Source organism: Haliaeetus leucocephalus, unplaced genomic scaffold, assembly GCF_000737465.1.
Source record: "Haliaeetus leucocephalus isolate CR32 unplaced genomic scaffold, Haliaeetus_leucocephalus-4.0 Scaffold184, whole genome shotgun sequence".
NCBI classification, from domain to species: domain Eukaryota; kingdom Metazoa; phylum Chordata; class Aves; order Accipitriformes; family Accipitridae; genus Haliaeetus; species Haliaeetus leucocephalus.
The window spans coordinates 10,430,143-10,450,456 of record NW_010972620.1 but is presented as its reverse complement, the minus strand read 5'-3'; the positions used below and the strand labels follow the sequence as shown (position 1 = coordinate 10,450,456).

Here is a 20,314-nt window from a genome sequence, read left to right as displayed (position 1 = left end):
AAATCTCTCTGAGGCACCAGTGTGACATTTCAGGGACTTAATTTGGGTGGAGGCTGATCAGGTGCTTGTGCCTGCAGCAGGAACTCAGGGAAGAGCATGTAGTCTTCGTTCCCCATAACAGTGGAGTGATTAGCTCATAAAGAGGCTGTGAAAATGGCCTTGTGTTCCTGTTACTGTCTCAGGTGGGACCTGTTCATTCTTACTTGTAGAGCAAACTCTCTGACTTGCTAATTAGAGGCAATGAGCTGCATTCTCTTGAGGCTTTCTGTACTGAAAAGATGCCAACTTGTATTCTCGTTCTCTGGCAGAAGATACCCCAAGCAAAAAGGTCCCTGCTTGGGAGCTGTGTGCAGTGGTTAGAGCTCGGTTTCCTTTGAACATGCTGAACTGGGAAAGATGGAAGTGGAGTTCAGAGATGAGGTTTTCCAGCCTCTGTTGCCTGTAGCCCTGTGCTTCTAGTGCAGGCTTAATGTTACAACTACAACTTCAGCATGGGAGGCAAGGGCAGTACCTACACCAGCATCTTCCAGGGTGTTTTTCAAAGTGCTCCTGTTCTTGAGGAGGTGAAAAATCTGAGAAACTTAAACTCTCGCTGTTAAAATCTTACACTGACCAGCAACAATCTGTCTCTTTGGTTTACTGTTAAGCTGGTCTTCTGCATGTAAGAGAAATTCTTCCTCAGCCTTCCTCAAGGAAGGGGGGAAGAAGAGCTGTTGTTGCTGCCCATGTGATATCTGCAAGTAGTGAATTTTAGGCTTGTGCAAAACCAAAATACTTCCCACAACTGCTGTCCTCATTCGATTTCTAAGCTTGTTTTGCAAGCAGCAGAAACTTAGTGGTACAGAGCTAATGGCATTGTCAGGGAAATGACCCTCGAGGCCTGCTATGATTTTGCCATTCCCTCGTCACATTGCTCCAAGTGTTTGAGACAGATAGTATTTTTGAAGAAGTGCCATGTGCATTAATGCTGCTGGAAGAAGTTAAGACAGAAGCCCTTTGCTGCCTTCTGTGTAGCAAGGGCTCCTTTTCTAGCAGACAGGCTCCGGCTCTAGCACTATGACTGGTGAGAGCCCAGTGGCATGCTGCTTCCTACTCCTAAGTGATGACCTACTGAGGTGGCCTCTTGTCAGGACAGTGTTCCTCTCCCTGGTGTGCATGCTTGTGCACACTCTCTGTCATAATATTTACCCACAGTCTCCCCACCCCCCCTTTCTTCCCTGCAGGGTGATAAATGGGAGGTGGTGGAACAGCTACCCCATGAACAAGTGGGTTTAAATTGTGCACTCTCTTTTTTTTTTTTTATGAGACTGTGGACTGTACCAGCCTCCCCCGCTAGCCTACCCTACCTCCCCCTCCTTACCCCTCCATATTTTGGGGAGGGGGGGGTGGAGAATTAGAGCCAATTAGCCACGTCATTAATTCTTCAATTTGACGGCTGATATAGCAGGGCCTGAAACACGCTGCTGACCTCGTATAATGGGAACCCTGCTCCTTAACATATTGACGATGGGAGAAGTTAATTAAAATTCCACAGAGAGAAGGTGTCGGCTAACCTATAAACCTGTCCCTTCTCAGAACAAATCACAGCCATCCTAGAAGAGAGAGAGGATCAGAGCAGGAGGGCATGTGATGGGGGAGGGCCAGGGCAAGGGGCAGGGGAGATGAATTTTTCACTAATAGGTTTTATTGCTTGCTGTCTAATGAGAGTGAGTATCAAGAAGATAATATCTGATTTCTAGCAAGGTCTGCTTTGGGGAGCTCTGTGTTTTCTGTTTTATTTTGCAAGAGCCCATATTTCACCCGTAGGCATTCCCTATGCACTTGGGTGTGAAGCCTTTCCTCCCTTGCAGTCCCCATCCTTCTTGCCAGAGTTTGGGTGCGTTTGTTCCTCAGTGAGGCTGAACATGGCCTATAACCTCCACTTCCTTCTAAACATTTGACATGCCCTTCCAATTCTCCGTTCTCACTTGTGCTGGTGTAAACTGAGAACTCCTCCATAAGAACAGATAGTTCTGCTGGTGTAGAACTACTGTAGAATCAGATTCCAACCACCTATGTATTTTGGGCCATTGTGCTGAGAACCCACCAGCTCTCTCTACTATGTGTCCATAGAGCTCAGGAGCAGCTCAAAGCAGTTGTGCGTGGTAGGCTAGGAGCAGGGAGGGCTCCTCTAGCTCTAGCCATTGGAGAGTGCTTTGGAGAGGCTGCAGTTTCCTGACCTGGAGGTTTGCCAGGACTAAGACTCTCTAGAGTAGTCAGGGTTGTATTCTTACTGAACCTCAGCTGTTAATGGGCAGGATTGAAACTTCTCTTCTTGCTTTTCAGTGATAACTCCCTCTGTGTGAAGCTTCCTTAGAAAGTATCCCATGCACTCCTGACCCACAGCTGGGTTTTCTGCTGGGTCTGCTGTAGGTCCTGCTCTGCTGGACTGCTGGTCTAGTGGACAGTGCCTGTAAACTTCAGAGACCTGTGCAGCTTCTCTGGCTTCAAGCGTCTTTCCTGGGTATTCTGCTTTGATTTGTCCGCTGTTTGCCTGTGTCACTACAGAGATTGTCCTGCAGATGTGTTGAACAAGGGAGGAGGCTTCCTTGCTCTTCATGTAGTGATGCTGGGCTGGATGCTTGGAGGATCTGCAAACAGAATGATGCCCGTGAGGGAGATTAAGTAGGGTAAAAGGCAGGAAAAGGGGACCAAGAGTACTGGATCTTCTCTTCTTAATGTGTAGGGGAGAACTGTGCTTAGTCCTTTGTATAACCTTTTCAGCCATGAAAGTGCCTTCACATTCATGTGTGTTATTGGAGCTTCATTGCGTTGGGGATCCCTGACAGTGCCCTGCAGGGTAGTGGGGATGGGGAGGGAATTGTGTTCCTTCTGGGTTTTCAGCAGGTCTTATGCATATATGCACTGGTCAGTGGGCTTGGGACAGCAGGTCCCACGTTGTCTGTCGCATCAGGGACTAGAGAAGAGTCTGAGAGTATCCTTAAAATAGGGTGCCTCAGCTTGCTCCAGCAACTGTTTTAATTGGTCTCCAGAGCTGTTATTCTCCATGGATTAGTAAAATGCTGTACTTACACAGAGGCTGTGTACCCTAAACCATGTTTCTTAGCTGCTTGTAATCCCCTTCCCCCTGAGTTCATTTGCCTTTTGAACTCTGCATCATGCAGATGTTAAACTTTCATTTACTGGTGCTTACTGCAGTGACTTATGTGTGCTCAGGGACCAGGGCAAGCCTGAGTGCAGTGGACCAATTCAAATGTGCAAAGTGAGGCAAACCCAGGGGTTTCTAGTGGAATAGTGGCACCACCTTCATGCTTTGTGATTCCCTAAGGTGGCAGTAGCCAGGGAAGAGAAGTGACCACTGTACACTATTTAATTTGAGGGATAGGTTTATGGAGAAAATGAGGTCCAATTGCCTGGCATTTATGGCTGCAGAAACATAAGGCTTATGATATATGTTGTACTACTGAAATGTTCCTTTATTTAGGGGAAAATTTGTTGCAGCTTTTTTCCCCCTAATGATAGAGAAGCTTGTAAACTGGAGGGGAAAGAAAAAAGTGGACCTTGCTGTTAAATTCATTATTAATCTTGGATTCAGAAGTTCTTCAGTGTTGGATTAAAAAAGTATTCAAATCTAAGATGGCTTCTCCTGCTGGGTCTGGCCACTGGCATTTGCTATTTAAAAATCAAGAAAAGAGATGATGGAGGCACAAACATGCTTTTCAACATGCAACTATAGATAGAGAGCTAGGAAACTTTCAGTGCAATTTGGGGAAACGTCAGGCAACTGTAATATGCCTTATCGCGGCAGAGACTTGCTTTGAGTGTGTAAGCCTGAAAGATGGTCTCTCCTTTTCCAACTGTGTCATTGGTCTACTGCAGTACATGACCTCTCCTTGCAAATGTTGCCTTGATGAAGTGCAGGTTTACTCTGGAGGGGAGGAAAGTTTGTACCGAAGACTAGCTATCTGCATCGAAAGTTTAATTTAAAGGAAAATGAATAGTTCTGTGAGCAGCTGAATTTAAAAAGCCAGGCTTGCTCTCTCTCTTCTATTTTATGCAGTGTTGTAGTTGAGACTTCACTCCTCTCTTTTAACATGCTAATTTGCATATCTGTTAACCTAATTGCCTCTCCCATGGAATATTATGGGGAAGTAATATCTGGGGAGACCTCTGCCCCTGTGGACAACCTCAGACAAATTGTAAAACATACCCAAAACTTGCTGGGGAAGGAAGGAAGAGAAGGGTTACTGACAGGCACCTTGACTGAATGGGCCTCTCTCCATTGGGAACAATCAAAATGATTAATTTTGAAGGCTTCTTTTTAATGGTTATCTGGAAACTTTTTGTGAAAGTGAAACAATCTGATCTTGCAGATTGCATTAGAGCAAAACAACCCACTTGAGTCAGAGCAACTTTGCAGCGGTTTTAACTGTACAATTGGAGCCTAACGTGCAGCAGTTAAAATGTTTGATAATGTTCCCCTCACCCTCATTTTTTGCTCCACTTTTATCAGTAGATACCCCCTACTGCATATCAAGATGAGCTGTTGGCTGTAGTAGTGCTCTGTTTTGGCCTAGCTTTGTGCAGTTACCCAATCTGAGTCTGCTAGGACTTGGGACAAGTAACTGGGTTTTATTCTGGTTTCTGCATTGCCAGCAAAACAGCAAGCAGCAATATGTCCTTGGGGATCTCTGCAGAGCCTGGTTGGTTTGAATAATTGAGAAGGTACTCTGACCTGCAGCTGTTTCTTAAGCAGGGGCAGGAAGAACCTGCTCAACTGTGAGATCCCAGGGTGGACTAGTAGAGTTAGTGGTGGCGTTAACTACCATCTCTTACTGACCTCAGAGAGTGATCTGGATGCAGGTTTCTAGATATATGCAATAGTCATAACTGACTTGGTGCTCTTTCACCCCAAAGCTGAAGAGCAGGAAATGAGTATCAGTTTCTCCCCTCTGGAGCTAAAATGACACCTGTGTCTTATCCATGTGCCCTGACTGTTGCCTTGATGTTGGGAGGAAGACAACTTTGTTTTACCTTCTTTAATTGTGCGATGACGACTGTATTTGGTATTTTTCACATGGCTGAACACATGAACATACATGTCCCTTTTCCCTCTCCTCTAGAAACAAACACATATGCAAACACTTTTATAGGTTGAGAAACTGCAACTTACCTTTCTTCAGTTTCTTTCTTTTGCCCTCTGAAGCTCACACAACTGATGGCTTGCTCCCTTTTTGTCACTTTTGGCCAATACTCTAATGTATATATTTTCTGTGACTGTGTGAATTGGCTCACTAGTGTTGCAGGCAGGTGAGCAGGTTTTAGGAGGCAGTAGCTAACTGAGTTAGAACCCAGACATCTGTTTCTAATCCTGTGAAGCTGTGTTGCATATTGAAATTTTTTTTTTTCCTTCCCCTGCAGTTTTTTCTCATCTTTCCCCTTGCTTGAGGGAAAAGTCTGTCTCGGAAAGCTTGCGGGAAGCATCTTTCTTGTGCTGCTTGGTTTGCACAGGAGAATCCATGTCTGTTTAATCGATGTGACAGAAGAAATTTAGTTGAGGAGGCTGGCAGCCTTATGGCTTGAGGTTTCTATTTCCAGTTTGCGATCGTTTTCTCTTTGCTTTTTAAGTACGCAGGGGGAGAAGGTAACTTCACCAGACCTTGGCTGCTGTTTACCTTTGCTTGGCTGTGCAGTGTGCCTTTGTTTTTCCACCTTTGATCAGTGTCCTGCCAACAGATAATTTAGCAATTGCATCCCAGGGTGGAAGTGTGGAGTTAATGTTAAAATTAGGGTTTTTTGCCTTTCCTAACTTCTCTGGCTGATGGAGCAGAGAAGGGGAGAGGGGAGGTGAAGGGGACCATAAATTCTAGACCTGATGATTCTGCTCCTTGTAGAGAAACTAAAGCCTCTGATGTCTCTTCAGCACTTTCATTAACATTTAAATTAAGGGTTTGTTTTTCAGGCAGCTTCAGTCGCAGCCCTTTCATAGCCTGACACATGGAGGCTGTTCTCTTTCTCTCTCTTTTTCTAGCTTGCAAATCAGTGTACAATAGTAATCACTGCTGTATTTTTTTTTTCTGATCTCTCAGGAGGGCAGCGACCTAACAAGCTGTACCAGAGGTTCAAAGAGAATCAGAAATGGAGTGCAAAGGTAGATGGGCAGGAGGATGCCAGTGTTCACTCCTACAATTAGAGCAGTGTCTGTTCCCTCCCCTGCCTTTCAAAGGGCCGCTCTTGGGGGCGGGGAGGGACAGAGAGGGATGGAACTTTCTTGCACGGTGAGAGCCACAGGTGCAGATGCCTCTAACCAGGCTCAGCTTCCACTGTTACTCCTCCCACATGAGGCTGGAGGTGTCACTTGGAGGATGCAGGCTCATTCACTGAGGTGGGAAGTGGAGCTGTAGTGTCCTAAGATAGCAGCCTAGCCCCTTTAAAGGAGTGTTGATTCACTCTGAGGACAGCAGGGGGCTGGTCCTCAGTCTGCCATTGGCATTTGAAAGGAGGGCGATAGTGGAGGATATTGCCCTTAAGTAAGAAACTCACCTCTGTCTTCTGTGCTGCAGTGCTGAAGTCATGTCTGCTCTGAGCACTGCACCTTATTGTAACAGTAGAGGAGATAGCTGGTTTGAAGTGTCCATCTGGATCTTGGCTTATAACAGCCTAAACCAGGCAATGCCTTGCTGTAGCTAAGTAATTTCTGGTGTAGGAGCTAGTTGGTTTAACATCAAGAAGAAAAAACTGTCTTCCGCCTTCTTCAACAATTATGTAAGAGCCAAGGAACAAGGGGATAATTTTAGGAATGGCAATGACTTGCAGTAGAGAAGCAGTATAGTAGAATTTATGTAAACACATGAATCTTTGTCCCAAAGCTCTTTTGGAATCTTCCACTTCTCATCTCCCACTCAGTTGGTCACCACTGGTAGGCTGTTATCTTCCCCAGGCTCTCTGACAGGAGTTGGGGGACTCTGAGTAGCACTGAACTGGTGTCTTTCGCAATCTAAAAGTGGATAAAAGGCAGAGGAAGATGACCCCACACATGAGCAAAGTGTTTAGCGTAATGAAACCTGCAACTTGGTTGCTGTGACTGTCACACTGTTTGTGTCTTTACCACCACCCCAAATTTGCTTGCCTTTCACCAAGAGCTTGAACCAAATGGGCTTTGAAGGATGCCAACAGGATGAGAGCAGCAAGCTGGCAGTGGGATCAGGAAGGGTATTCCCTGCCTGGTGGTAGATATGGTGCATGAAGAGGAGTGCCAGAAGTCTCTGTTTCTTCAGGATTGGTCTGAGGTGTGCGGGTGGTGGCCATGATTTATACCATGTGGCTCTTCTGGAGGACCTAATTCAAAATCATGCCCTTGCTGAAGCTTCCTATGTATGCTGAAAAGTGATTCTGTTCTGGGGTTTGGAGGTTTTTTTGCCCTTTTGTGTGAACTACCACAGACTGTAGTCTGTCACTTCTTGTGTCGCTGTTGTCAGGTTGAAGTATCATATCTAACTGTTCTGTTACTGAGTGTGTGGTGATGATCAGACAGTGAGTGATCCAGAACAACTTTTCAGGGGCAGGTGATCTTGTCCATGTTCCAAGTGCTCTGGAACTGTGTGGTGGGATGTACTTCTCTGATCCCATCTGACCCATGCTCTAACTGTTTTGTACCACCCATCTGACTGCTCTGTCACTGCAGGTGGGTCCTAACTTCTCTCTGGGAGATTTCTGCATAGTCCTGAGAACTACCACCATCAACGTCATCATAGTATCTTCATCCTGTATAATGCAAGGGGAATTCAGAATGTCTGCTCTGCACTGCTGGCATCAATCCACTCTTCCAGGTGCTTCAGCTTTTGGAGGTTCATAGGTTCTTGCCCACTGAGTTTTTCTTCTTCAGGGCCCAACGATGGATGGTGCTGAGCATGTTTCATGAAGCCTACAGCCTGCGCAAACCAAAGTTATCAGGAATGGGAAAGAGGATGCTTAGTACTTGTCACACAGGGTCCTTGATTGTGACTTCTGAGCCACCTCCAGTGTTGCTCAGTCTATAACTTTTCAATGAGGAAAGCTTTTAGTTTAAGCTCTCCTGAGGTTGGATGCAAGCATGGAGCCCAGCTCGGCTGCCCCAGTGGTACTTGGGGCAAGTGTGCTGTGGCACTAACTGGGGTAACTCCTACTAAATTCTCCTTGGAAGCTCCACTGTATTTATGGGTGGGGAGGGTGGGGGGATGCCTGCCCTCCCACCTTCCCCCATGTTGTCTCAAAAGGCCCTGGTGCATCTTTGATTAGGTGTAGGTCAAAAGAATTTCCACATCGTGACCTTAATAACTGGGGTTGATTGGCAGGCGGTCTGGGGAGAGGGAGCAGCCTGTCCCTTTCATCTCCCTTGGTGCCTTGCTGGGACAATGGGCCAGCATATTTTCCTTGTTGTTCCTCATTTGAAAAGGGTCTGGTATCTCTACTAGGTACCTGTGACATGGGGGTCTTGATTGGGGTCTCATAAAGGGCCCTGTCAGTGTGTCCAAAGGCCAGGAATACAAAGGCGATCAGTGGGTGGGGGTCTCAGCTGACCACTGAAGAAGGGAGGGGAGGGTCCTGGAAGCAGTGGAGGGAGAAGCAACCCCTGATGGGAGACCTTAAAGGGGGGAGGGGGGAGGAGGCGGCCCATTTTTGTCCCGAACTCATCAAGCACATCTGCAGAATTGTCCCAGCCGCTGCCTCCCAGTTTCAAAAGAAAATGATCGTTTGATAAACCGTCCTGATTCACCACTTTCTCACAAGGGAGGGAGACCCACCTTTGACCTCTATGATTTCACATTGGGCCCAGCTCCCCCCCCATCCAATTGCTGGAGAAACTTTGAAATGCATCCCTTGCGCTCCCTTTCCTTCTCCCTCTTTCCCTTTACTCTGTCTCCCCCCCCCCTCTTTTTTTCTCCTCCTCCTCTTCCCACCACCCCCACCTTCCCTGCTCTCCCGCTTTGTAAAAAAGCAGGCGTACTGCTTTGGAGTTTAGGCAAGTAATTAGTAAAATCTTTTCTGCAGTACAATAAAACCACAGCGCTTGGCCTGGATATTCCCACAATTTACATACTCGCGGGCATTCGAGAAAACAGGTGGCATTCCCAGTGCATCGCTGCCTATGAAAATAATTTGGAAGGCAGGGAGGGGAGGGTGCTGGGACCCACTCGCTCCTGTGAGCTATAGGAATGTGTATGAATATATTAAAATGTTTTCACACAATGCTTGTATTTTCCAACGGGAAGAGGCATCTTCTGGATGAAAGGCGGCTGGCCCAGACACAGGCCTCTTCCAAACGTTCTTTCCCACTCGGGGATTGTTCGCATAGACCAGATAGAGAGGGGGCCTGAAGGGGGAGGAAAGGGCAAGGGTGCTATCTGTGAAGAGTAAATCTTTGTGTGCTTCCTACCCGCTCCCTGTTTGTGGTCCCAGAAAGTCGAGTTATGAGGGAGTTGTGTCTGTGGAGGGGGGCAGGAGGGGGGATCATCAGGACTTTCTGCAAAAGCTTTTGGAGGCATTGCAAACATAGAGAGGAAATAGCTTGTAATGGAGCATATAGCTCTCTGACTGACGGGATTCAGGGGCTGCAGCAGGAAATGACTGAGAAGGAGCTGGCTATCTTGGGCAATATTAGCAAAGTGCCTATTTATAACAGAAAACACTCTTGTAGTACTTTTCCAGCTTCATCTTATTGTCCAAGAATAGGCTGCTCAATGCTTGGCCTGGGTGATGTATCCAGCTGTTCCTCTCCTTTTTCCAAAAGGGTGGTTGTTCCAGGCTGCGCCACAGGTGCAACCCAGCAGTTCCCACTCTATTTCAGTCAGGGACCACTTAGCTGCATTGCCTCCAAAGAGGGTCTTCGGGTGCTTTCAACTTGTAGGGTGTTGATAACAGATGTGTGGTGAAACTTGCATCTAGAGAATGTAGATCAGGGATTTCCTTTCTAATGGACAAGAATTGAAGGAGAGAATTGAAGTGAAGGGAGGGAGAGGCTGAACACAAGTAATGAATGTCTTGGATTAGGAGCAGGGTGTGCATGTACGGAAGACCCAGGGTTCAGCTCCAGGGTTACTGTTTTGTTTGAGAATACTGGGGCAGGCTGCAAAGGGGCCTTGTCAGAGGAAACAGAGGTAGGTTGGTGGCTGGATTTTTATTTCTAAATAATATTCTTTTGGTGAAAATGCCCTTTGAAATTTTTATAGGAAGTGGTGTGGCACCAGCATGGTGATCTGGATGCCTGTCTCATATGTGCTACAGATACAGCCTTTATAGAAAGCTCTTCTGGGCAGGCATCCTGTCCAGATGGGTTCTGCCCTGAGGATTTACAAGCTTGCCTGCAGGCAGCCAGAACCACAGCAGCACAAATTTAGGGATGCCATAAAGAGCTATTCCAAAGGCCATGCTACCCAGCTCAAGCCTCTGTTCTCCTGAAGGAACTTATCAAAACACAGGCTCCCCAAACAAGGCATAACCCATTCAGAGAGGAGGAGGAAGAGCTTTACTGAGACTTTCTCCTTAGCTAAGCCAACTTTCCTTGTCCTTTCTGACCAGACTCTCTTTGTGACAGGTGGGAGAGGGTGCATTCCCCAACCCTGCAAGGAGCTAAACAATTCAGTATCTCAAAACCTTTTGCGAAAGGGTATTCTTGCATGGCAGCTGTTCCTAAAATGGATCTGCGTAAGTAGCAAAGCTCTGTAATGCTGTTTCTCCCAGCTGGCCTGCACTGGTCATACTGGTGTTGGTCATGCTGCAAAGGTCTCTAACCTTTTGTTGGAAACAACCAACAACCCAACTGGCAAGAGGGCTTACTTTTTATTTTTAATTATTGTCTTCTGAATTCCCTGCTCCTCCCCTTCATCTTTCTGCATTTCTTAAAGAGGCAGTGGAGGGAAAAAAGCTTTGGTTTTTGTTTGGGAAGGGGGTTAGGAAGGGAGACGTGGCCCCTGCAACCTCTCATAGGGGTGTCTTGTCAGGGCGCGGCATGAAGGGCACAAACAGATCATAACCTTTAAATGAAAATGCGATGGAGGGGAGAGATGAAAGCAGTGAAACAAATTAGATACATCTAGAGGGGGTGGTCAACTGGAGAAAATTAGCATTTCTTCCTAATTGGAGTGCAGGGCATTCCATTACAGGGTTTCATTACAAGGAGGGAAGCACTGGGCCTCTTTGGGGTATTCCCCCTTGTCCTCAGTTCTTCTAAACGTAAAAAATATATTTGGAAGAGAACTGAGAAAGGACTGAATTTACCAGAGTGAAGGTTTCGGACTGCTGCAGGAAGAGGCATGATAGTGAAGCACCAGTTCTCTGTTTATTAAGAGAAGAAAGTGATGATTGTGTGCACATGAAGTCAGGTGCTAGCCTTAGTTTTCCTGAAGGAAGCTAAAAAGTTTACAGAAGGCTACAGGTGATGGTACCTTTCTGATGCTAGTATGTGCTGAATCAAATTTGTAGCCTGTATCCAAAATGCACTAGTTTGTTTGAAGCATAGGGATGTATGTTTTATGACTTAAGATCAGTGGAGTCAATTCAAGCCTGCTTTACACTGCATATCAAGTCCATGCTGTGAAAAGCACTTGTTCAAGGCATGTCTGTCTGATGCTGTCTCTAACTAGAGCTGTTGTATCCGACAGGAATTTAGATATATCCCCGGGAAGGCAATGGCCGACTTCCAGTGTGGAACATCTTGTGGCTGCACTGGGGCTTGTGCATAGCGTTGTGGTCCAAATAGCTTGTGCCAACTTGAGAAACAGGCATGCATGGATGTTCTTTATATGTGCATCTTTATGTATAAATGGGTGCTAAGAATAACTTAGAGGGAATTCAAGGGACAAGGTTTTGCATTGCATCTTTGGATTAGGAGTAGGGGGAGGCTTGTGTGCTAATAGGGTTTAAAATACAGCATGCCGGAGTGCTTCTTGCCTGTGGCTAAGCTTCAGCTTCCTTGGGCAGCTGGCATCCTGCATCTCTGTTGCGAGTGGAATCGGACACTGGAAACGTGCAGAGAATTGTGTGGCTATGACTCTCTCCTTGGCTCTGTTGCCTCTGGTTTCTTTTCAGAGAAGTGTGAGACTGCTCCAGACTGGAAGGCACACTGGAAAGTCTGTTCTCTCTGTGTAGTGTTGCCTGTAGTGTGTTCTGTGGTTTTATCTGGGATTTGTCAGGTCTTCTCTACCTTCCTTCCCACCTGCATGAAGCACAACCGCTGCAACCACTTTCTTGCTCTAAAGAGGTGTTGTGGGTTCATGATGCTCCGTTCACCATCTCTGCCCATGCCTGCATGTGGGATGTGCTCTTGCTGCTTTGTAGGCATCCTGACACTTTGCAGATGCAGGACTAATTTGGGGCCAGGTATTAAAGCAACTTGTAATGTGCATTGCCCTGTCTAATTAGTAAATCCTTGTTCTCTCTCCTCTGAGATTGAGATACATATTCCTCTAAGTCTAGCCGTCCATCAAAGAGTACTTGAAATGAGGCCCTGCTATGGTTGGTAGACAAGGGCAGCTAATGAAGAGAGCGAGCCCATTTCCTTTGAGAAGAGAGACTTGTACAAAGGTGATTGATAGTCCCAGAGATTTATTAGTGTGGGAGCTGGATAGAGGTTTGCAAACTGGAACCCAACAGCTTGTTTTTTTCAGGGGAAAGAGAAGTCTGATGGTCATCTGTGTGTGTACCTCTTCCCCTCCCTCCAGAAAAAAAGAAAAAAAAATAAAAGGAGACTAAATAAAGAAGTGAACTGATCAGAGGAAGCAATTACAGACTAAGCTGTGCCAAGCAGCAACTGCTACTATTGTTGTGCTTGGTCTCTGCCTCCTGGTGCAGCTGTCTTGAGCTTTGCACCTGCGCTTTGTTCGATGACCTGCTTTGCCTGTCCAGGCTGATTTAATGAGGGATGGGGATGGAGCAGGACTGTCTGATGGAATAGGTTTTCTCTTGCTTCTTATTTTCTGTCTTGCACAGAATATTGATTAGCACATGTGGCCTAGAGCATGTTTTCCTTTTCCATATATGACCCCTGGATTTTCTCATCTTTGACAGCAGGGAAGCAAGGGAACCTGCTCCAGAAATTAGAAAAGCAATAATGTTTCTCTAGCATCTGTCTTCTGATGGTCTCAGAGCAATCTGGGAACGTGGATTGTGTGCAGACCACTTCAGATAAGTTTGTAGCCTGGCAGAGCAAGAACTTCATGCTCCTGGTATGTGGTGGATAGTATCAGGTACTTTAGTAGTATTAAGTGCAGGTGAAGTACTGTTCCCACTGTGCAATGGCTCTATCCTCTGCTTCCCAAATTAGTTTGCAAGACCCTGATGGTCCTCAGACCCGTGTTGGCTCTCTAGCTCTCGCAGTGAAGCCAGTCATACGGGACCCTGTTGGTCTAGGAGTGACTGAGACTGGTTGAAGCCTCAAAGCTTGAAGCAACCAATTAATTCTTAACTTGCCTCAGAAGGGGCAATGAACCAACAGGGTCTGAAGAGAAGATACAGCAGAGGAACACTCCTCTGTACCAAAGAGATGGCTGAATTACTAGTTTGTATCTCGGTTTTGTGGTCTTTCCCCATATTTGTTCCCAAGTCAAACACTCTGCAGAAGTTATTGATGTGCTGATATTTGGTTGCCTTCATTAGGCAGTTCTGGTAAAACCAGCCTGAAAAGAAATATGGAGAGTAAGATGGTGGTGGGTAAGCTTGAGTGTGGAAGTGTTATTCACCAAATCCTACAATAGTAGAACTAGAGACATTTGAAATTACTAGGAGATTGCTTTAAAATGGACAAAAGATAGTATTTCTTCACACAGTATGTAGTGAACTTCCTGCTCCAGAAGGTTATGGAGGTGGATGATGCCAGCAGTTTTGAAAGGGATTTGGCAAATTCACGGATAGCAGGTGCATAATGAAGGACTAGGTCGGGATACAGTCTCTAAAATCTTTAGTACGGCAATTGTGGATGTTGGGGCAGTACAAAGAGAATGACCACATAAAGTTGCCAAGCTTATATTTTCTTCCTAAACAGCATCTGCTATTACCAGATGAAATGGTGAGCTAGATGGCCGTGGCTTGATCAAGGTGGGCATTTCTCATGTTCTTCTGGCCATGGTGGGTCAGTCCAGCATCCATCTGTCCCAGCATTTGGTGTCCAGCAGTGGTCAGTAGTAGATGTCTAGGGAGAAGGGTAAGGAACAAGACAAATGCAAAAAGATCCTTTCCTGCCTGTTCCTTCCCAGCTTCCAGTGATGGGGAGGTTAGCGTTTCCCTGGCTAGAGTTTGCCTCTGGATCAGCGTTTCTTTCATATTTGCAGAGGCTAGCTCTGTGAGCAGCTCATCTCTTCTTTTTGAAACTGTTAACATTCTGGTCTTCGTAGGCTCCTTTCCAATTCAGTGTTGTGTCCTAAGGAAGAAACACTTTGTTCTGTTTTTAAACCTTTTGCTTGACTATCTTATGGGGGTATGCAGTGAGTGATTCCTCCCTCTGGATACCCTCTGCTCTGTTTATGATTTTAGTATTTTTCCCAAGCCACCCCAACTCTAGTATTGGTGGCCTTGTGTGAAGCAGTAGCAAACCACGACTGTTGCAAGTACTTGCTGGCCAGTTGTTATTTAGAGTGGACTTAAAATGTAGGCATCCCTGAGATGTGGTAAGCTTGTCATTTCCTCCCAGTGCAGCCTCTGACTGGAGTCCACAGAGATGCAGCCTAACCTGAATTGATGGTCATGTAATTAGTTCTTGTGTATCCACATGATAAAGATCAGTGACAGCTCTTAACTTGCTGCAGAATCAAATACTGACACTTTAGTAACATGCTCATTTCAGTGGAGGGTGTGTGAGCGAGCTTGGTTCTGGCATTTCTTCATGTGGGTGTTTGACTTGCCAAGTAAAAATGGTTCTTTTAATAACTATGTTTTTGGATGAGACTTTGTAAACTCTCAGAGTGTGTGGGAATAGGGAAGGCCATGGAAAGGAAAGGAGGAAGCTGTGGTTTCACACTCCTGCCCACAAAGCTGCCTGTGCATCTAAAGCTTCCAGACTTCTGCTCCTTGAAGTGTTGGAGGACTGACTGCCAACAGGTTGTCCTGCTTCACCTCGACAGCAGCTTACTGAGGGTCAGGAGGCAGTGCAGTACTTCGTATCCCTTTATCAGATATTTTGTGACATCAAAGGACAATGTGTTCTAGGGAATCCTCTGTTCCATTGCAGACTTGGGAGACATGCCTGAAGGGCCTTTTTCCCCAGTCCTTTCCAGTACAATCCTTTCCCTCCTACTCCATTTTCTGTGTCATTTTTTTCCCCAAATACTGACATTAAGCATCATAATAAATTATTCCTTGCCTTCTTGCCTTGTCCTTTCTCTGTCTCTACAGCATCTATTTTGCCTGATCCCTTTCCTATCTTCATCTGGCTAATCTCAGTTATCACTGAAATTCAATAGTTCTTGGCCTGCTTTGCATCTTGGCCTGATTACAGATAGTGAAGATGATAACTTGTGCTGTGAACCTGTGTTTTATTGTATATTGATGTCAGGATGTTTGAGCTCTGGCTCCTGCAAAACTTTTTCAGTGGGTTTTTGGGTAGTTTGGGATCTGTGTGGGAGATGGCCACTAAACATTCTTATGCCTTAAATGTGTGTTGTCTGGTTGTTTAATGAAATCTTGTGTGCCTTTCTCTGCATACAGGGCTGGGGCTTTCTGGCCTGACTGGTGGGTTTTACTTCCCACTCTGGTGCTTGCTCACAACCAAGCATGCCCTGAACCTGCAGATGGAGAGCAGGTGCTTTGTTCAGGATATTGGTCACTTAGGGGCAAACAGTTGACATGCTCCAAACACTTAGCATGAAAACCATGAAGACAATCATGTTGCATAGAGTGGAGAGCTGGGGAGGGGGAAGCTGCCCAGAGCTTTAAAGGCAAGTGAATTGAGGTTGTTGCAAGTGTGTCCCTGTCAGGACTGGAATGATCAGAGCAGGAAAGCTCTAGGAGTCATTTCATGGCTGAGTTAAATGCAGATGAGGCTTTGCTCACCTCCTCCACAGAGCACCTGTGTCTCCATGCCTCAGTGTCTTGGACCCCTCTGTATGCAGCATGTGCTACATATACACACTTCCCTCCTTTCACCTTTCCTGGTCTTTAGCTTCTTAAACCCCTTTGAGCATTATTTCCTTCTCCCCTACTGAACAACTCATTTAGACTTCATTTGGAAATTGTTTGAATATCATAGAGCAGATGAGGAGGATCAAGCACTCTGTTTTTAAGTGATTTGACTTTTTTCCCCTATAAGCGTGAACAAGTACAGCTCCTGCCTCTGCATGACATGGAGAAGAACTGCTGCCCTTTGTGGGAAGATGATGAAAGTATATGTTTGTTGAGAAGTCCTCTTCTTCCTTGCTACTCTGATCACTTTTTTCAAAATTCTCCTAAGTTGGGAAGTTTGAATTTGGTATTTGTGTGTGTGTGTATGGCAAAAGGAATAAGAGAAAAATAATTTGTGGCTTGTGGCATCAGGGAAACACATTCCTTCCCACCCCTACTTTTAAACTGAAACATTCTTGCATTTTAGTTGTTCTGGCAAACCTGAAAGGATTCTCCCCTCCTCCTGACCTCACTGGCATGCATGGATTGCTGGCTTATTGAAAAGTCATTTTCTGTCATATGTTATAATGGAAAAGTTTAGATAAGCTGTCTTTATATATACACATTTTTAAAAGAATCCTTGTTAACTGAAAACTCTGCCAGTCACGTCTGAAAATATATTGGGATTGGCCTTGGCAGTCCTGAAGCTTAAAAAATAGAAAGATATTTTTAAAATAGGAGAGGTTTTCTTCTTTTGCATCATGATTCTTTAAGCATTTTCTACACGTGGGCATGTATTTAGACTTTCGTTCAAAGCAGTGACAGCTGGAGTATTTACTTAAATCAATTCTACATGTCCCCGTGTTGTAGGGTGTGGGGGTTGTAAGAAGAAAAAGCCCTGGACACTGTAAGGTTTGTGATAAGGTATGAGTATAGGCAAAAGTACATATCTTTTCCCACTGGTGCTGGGAACGTTCACTATATTTCTCTGCATAGCCTTGAAACTGGCCTGGTCAGCTTGGGTCTAGTTATATTTATTCTTGGTGTCTGCTTCTCAGGTGCTGGCATTGATTTCATGGCAACCATGATTTGTTCAGAAGTGTCCAAGGTTGCTTTTAAGGAAAAAGTCTTGAGCATTGATGAGCTGAAGGCACACAGTATCTAGCTGAACTCATCTCTGTGATGAGTACTTAAAGCAGATTGGGTGAGGCTGCAAAAAATTGGATTGAAACTGAAAAATGGACCTTTCTGTGGGAGTCTTTAGTAAAATGTTAAAGATATATATGATCTGAAGAGAAACCAGAGTATCATGGGATGGAATCGGGCAACTTACTTCTCTGGTTTGCAACCTGCTGCAGTGTTGGGTCACAGTTGTGTATTTTGGGCAGCTCAGAAATTGCAGGTCTGTGCCCTGGGGCTTGTGCTGCCTGTCTCCTTGCTACATTTCGAGTCTCTGGGGATCTTCTTTTCTTGTTGTCAGGATTGTTGTGATTGCATCATCTCCTAGGGCTTGCTCAGCACTCCTATGTAACTGGTGCTCTGATGAAAGTAGTGGGCATCTTTTCACTTGCCTGCTTACCATTTGATCTTCATTGCAGAATAAGGTCCAAGCTTTCAGATTGTGACAATTCTTGCTTTCCAGTAGGATGCTGCAATCATAAGGGACACAAGATGAGTTTTTTCAAATTTAACATTAAAATTTAACATTAAAAAAAAATTGCACTCCATTGCACTGGAGCTGTGATCATCAAGTCAGCTGAGTAGGTTTTTAACTTGTCTACAGCCCTGGAGCTGACCACCCAGGACAAGGATTTCTATCCTGAAGGCAGCAGTAATAACTCAAAGAGAGTGTAGATGAAGACACATCCTGAGAATCAACAGAGGCACTGTGTCACAGGATGCTGGTTTCTGGCTTGTGGAACAACTGATACCAGTCTGGTGTAACACAGGAGCAATACACTGGGAGCCAAGTGGTTTGGTCAACCCACAGTGCAGCAGGTTTTCTGGTAGGTTTTGCAGAACCAAAGGCTTGTAGCAGAAAGGGAGGTGGAATAAGTGAGGTCCCACTACAAAAAGCAGTTTTGCTTTAGTAATGGGAAATGGCTCAGCAAAAAGAGAACCTGGAGCCTTCATTGCTGTCCTGGTTCTGCTTGTTGCCTGACTTTTGGGGCAGATGCTGGAGGAGGTGAATGATTCTTCCCTGATTTTTCTCAGCAGTAAGAGTTCTCACTCTGTCCTCAGCACAGTTCTTGCTCTCCTGTCTGGGACCTGCACTGTCCAATTTCCTGTCCCCAAGTCTGTGGCCTTTCTTAATCTCAGTGCAAAGGTACTAGACTAGAAATCCTGCCCTGGGAGCGTAGGCCTTCAAGAATCTGTCATGCATTGCGCCTCTTCACATGCGCCTATCATGCATCACTGGATCTCTTTTCTCCTTTACCCCTTTTCTGGCATCCTGCACTGCCCTGTTCCACGGGCTGGAGGGAAAGATGTTTGTCATGAGCTGATCTCCTCAGCGTGTGTCCCACCGCTGACCGTGCCCCTGCTCTGCCAGGCAGGCTGTCTCGCTCCAATCCCCTCCTCCTGCTTGCCCCAGATCGGAGCCCCTGAGAGGTCTTTGTCCGCCTGTTGAGAGTAGCCCCTGTCCCGCCATTCCCACATGGCGCACCCTCCCTGGCAGCCCCCTCCCCATTCAGCAGTTTGGGCTGAAAGAACCTTGGCTAATTACGCTGGGCTGAAAATTACCACTTTGCTGCGTTCTCCTGCTGCTGGGCCCATTTGTGTGGGGCCTGTAGTTAGAGGGAACAAAGTCCCCCCTGTGGAGCCAGGCGGGCCCCAAGTGTGAAGCTACAGGTACAAGCAAGAGGGGAATGAAGGGAATAATTACCAGCTTCTCCAGGTGAAAGCCCCGTTAAAACTTCAATAAGCCAATTAGGGGCCAGGGTGTGTGTGTGGGGGAGAGTCTCCCCCACCTACAAGTGATTCCCACCAGGCAATTAACAGAAATCATTTCACAGAGGGGAGGATAAGAAATGGCTCTTAGAAATTGTCTTGAGTTGGGGGGGGTGGGGTGGGGCCTGAAACAGCACGACTGCTGCAGTGGTCCTCGTGTACTCCAAACTCCCGGCTCACTGTGTGGCCTGAAAGTGTTGGTGGGGCTAGGAGGAGAGGGAGGAGGGAGGGAAAATGGCAAAGAAAAAGGAATCGCTGGAGCTTTACACCTGGGCAGGCTTTGAGAAAGCAAGGGCTGGACTTCAGAGGTTCTTGTAAGGCTGTGTGTGGGCCCAGAGCACTGAGCTCAAGGGGGCTGCTGGATCTGGGGAGGTGGGTGAGGGTCAGGCTCAGGGTGTCTTCCCCATTGGGGTGAGGGGGAAGGCTAATGGCATTTTCCCAGTAGGAAGGGGATAGGTGCTGGGTGTGAAGGCTTGAAGTGGGTGTGCGGGTGGATGAGGACTGAGTGCCAGACCTTTGGAGATCTGCCCGAGATAACGTGATGGTCTGTAGGTACCCTGCCTTATCCCTGGAGCAGAGTGTCCAATGTCTAATACCTTTGCGTGTATCTCATCCAGGGACTGTGTTTTTCTGCTGCTCAGCCAGCAGCTTCACCTGTTTCTTCCTTTTAATTAGTTCCAAAAAGCCAGTGGATTTGCTCAAGATGGAGATCTTTTGAAGTCACCTTGCAATTCCCTTGCACTGTATTGCAGATGGCATGTGCAGCAGTTGGAGGTAGAGCATGCTGTCTGGCGGGTACCTACAGTCTTGTCCGTCTGTATTTGAAAGGCTGCTCTGGGGAGCAGAGCAAGAGTAGAGCATAGGACGAAGTTGCTGCAGATGGCTGAGATTGCCCTAGTGATGTTGGAAGGGAGAATGCATACTGTAATTAAAGAACTCCAGACACCAGCTGTGGTTATTTCACCTGCACTTGCAAAAGGACATGAAACAAAAAAAATCCTAAACTCCTCAAAACACAAATGTAGCCTTAGTAGTGACTTTCTTTGCCTTTCTAATGTTATAGCTTCTGATAATTAAAAATGTCCTGTGAGGTTTTGTTCTGGTTACTGACAAGCTGAAGCTGAAATAACCCTACTGTAGTAGTGTTTAACCACCTAGTCTTGGACTGACCTGGAAGTCCCTAGACTTCCTACTCCCTTCCTCCCTCTCTCCCCCCCTCTCTCCCTCTCCCTCTCTCATCTCTCTCCTCTCATTCTCCTCCCCCCTCCCCTTCACGCACGCCCCCCCACCGCCCCGG

At 46.2% G+C, this 20,314-nt stretch overlaps 1 protein-coding gene across 1 annotated transcript in view; it reads left to right on the top strand.

The window, feature by feature from the left end:
- The window catches only part of FBXW4 (F-box and WD repeat domain containing 4), a gene marked incomplete at its 5' end in the record, with an annotated part of 62,416 nt that overhangs the window by 18,071 nt on the left and 24,031 nt on the right, over nt 1-20,314 (top strand). The gene's annotated exons all lie outside the window — the stretch shown is intronic.